The sequence below is a fragment of the Chanos chanos genome, chromosome 15 (assembly GCF_902362185.1).
Source record: "Chanos chanos chromosome 15, fChaCha1.1, whole genome shotgun sequence".
NCBI classification, from domain to species: Eukaryota; Metazoa; Chordata; class Actinopteri; order Gonorynchiformes; family Chanidae; genus Chanos; species Chanos chanos.
The window spans coordinates 677501-680000 of NC_044509.1; positions in this window are offsets into that span (position 1 = coordinate 677501).

Below are 2500 nucleotides of genomic sequence, written 5' to 3' on the forward strand. Positions count from 1 at the left end.
AGCAAAGTGACTCAGACTAGAAACTTTCATTAGCATAGGAAACTCGGCAAGTCAAAAATTTGATCCATGCTCAAGCTGCAAATTTAAACAGGTGCCTCAATACAGTGAAAATACAGGGGCAAAGCCTGCAGGTAAGAGACATATCAGCCCTCACGAATCTTCACCTCATGGAGACATCCTCCTCACACTAACGCTGTGAGTTTTCCACCTCCCATGGAAGAACCGGAGCTGAGCTTCATCTGCATGTCACACACTTACTCGCATGACATGTGTCCCAGCGTAACCCAACGTCAGTTTACTAAACTCATGGATTATCATGTTCTGTGAGAATAGCAACTTCCTTACACTGTTAGCGGCTTGCCACACACACACACACACACGGTGTCAGTAAAGGTAAAGTTCATGATCTCTTTATAGTATTAAGGTCCAAACAGTGGCTGTGGGTGAATCTCTGACACTTTGGCCATAGTGCAGCATGGCCAGTGGAGGGCAGCAGTGAGCAACAGACTAATCTAATGATTTAAAGGTGATGTGTTTTCTGTGGCAGCTGATCTGGGACACTAGCACAGGACACCTCAATTTTAATAGATTCTAACTTATTCCTTTGATCTAAATTACAATATTACCATTACAGTTACAATATTACAATGTGCCCATACAATTAATTTACACACACTCCATGTGCCCATGTAGTTATCACATACAAAGTTCTCCTCAACATGACAAAACTAGGACTCTAATATTTTAGAGTATGTTGGTATATACTAACATTTTATTTTAATATTTTAAATATGCAGCACATCTAAATATGGAGGAAGACCTCTGCAGCTGATTTTACAAGTCAAATCCCGTTAAACCTTTAAATGTCTTTCCTTGTTCTCATTCTCTCTCTCTCTGTCTCTCTCTCTCTGTCTCTTAGCCTTCTTAACTCTTTCCATATATGATCTTAATCTCCCAACATCCCATGGTCTTGCCCTGCTCTGTCCACAGGAACATTTGTAAAGCTCTCAGAATGCAGTCATTCAGCTGATCATTTTAGGACTGTATTTTGAAACATCACCCAGTGTGATTACATCTCTTTGAAACAGTTTAGTGGTCACCCTGCGTTTCTGGTCCATTGATCCTTTCCTGAGTTTGACCGCTCCTGTCCCTGAGTTTGACCGCTCCTGTCCCTGAGTTTGACCTCTCCTGTCCTTGAGTTGGACCTCTCCTGTCCCTGAGTTTGACCTCTCCTGTCCCTGAGTTTGACCGTTCCTGTCCCTGAGTTTGACCGCTCCTGTCCCTGAGTTTGACCGCTCCTGTCCCTGAGTTTGACCGCTCCTGTCCCTTAGTTTGACCGCTCCTGTCCCTGAGTTTGACCGCTCCTGTCCCTGAGTTTGACCTCTCCTGTCCCTGAGTTTGACCGCTCCTGTCCCTGAGTTTGACCGCTCCTGTCCCTGAGTTTGACCTCTCCTGTCCCTGAGTTTGACCTCTCCTGTCCCTGAGTTTGACTGCTCCTGTCTTTGTATTTAAGGCTGTTCCAGTCATTCACATGCATATACATGCACTTGTGTGTGTGTTGGTATATGTGTGTTGGATACACAGATATATACTCGCTGAGCTTTAAGATGTGGCCTTAAATAAAATATTAGACAGTAAGCAAAAAATCCATTTTGTCTTTGATTTTGAGATTCAGGTGTACACACACGCAGACTCAGTTAAGCCTGTGCACCTACTTTGGAATGTATTAATGTGTGCTGTGAGAATGTATAACTGAGTTATTGCAGTATAACAATTATAGTTAAGCGGTTGTAACATATTTAAAATGTAATTATTTTCCTTCTGTAAACTACATGCCTCAGGGTAAAGAGTGTGAAACAATGACCATAGGTGAGCTTTACATCATTCAGAATTATGATATATGATGTTACCTGCTTATCCCAGGTTTTACGGTGCATTTTAAAAAAACTACCGTTTCTTCTGTATTATGGATTTTCATATAAATACACATGCACACACAAAAGCTCTGTGCCAGATCTGAGACATTGGGTTTTGTCGCTGGTCTTTAGATCCGATGCCATTCATAAAGAGAGTGTGTGTGTCCGTGCGTGAGAGAGAGAGAGGTGCACTGAGAAGGGCCTGGGTGTTCGGTGAGAGGGTGACAGAGCTGAAAGTGTGTGTGTCCGTGCGTGAGAGAGAGAGAGGTGCACTGAGAAGGGCCTGGGTGTTCGGTGAGAGGGTGACAGAGCTGAAAGTGTGTGTGTCCGTGCGTGAGAGAGAGAGGTGCACTGAGAAGGGCCTGGGTGTTCGGTGAGAGGGTGACAGAGTTGTTTTGGCAGGTGGAGGAACTGTGGCGGTGCCCTTTTGATTACTGATCAGAGCCATGTCAGTCTTACACTAATAGTGTCTGACAAGTTGCTTTCCCCCATAATCCAGAGCCCTAATCCCTACAGACATAATCCCTATAGGTTAATGAACTATCAAAAAGGATTTCAAATGTACTGTGAGCTCATGCTCAATC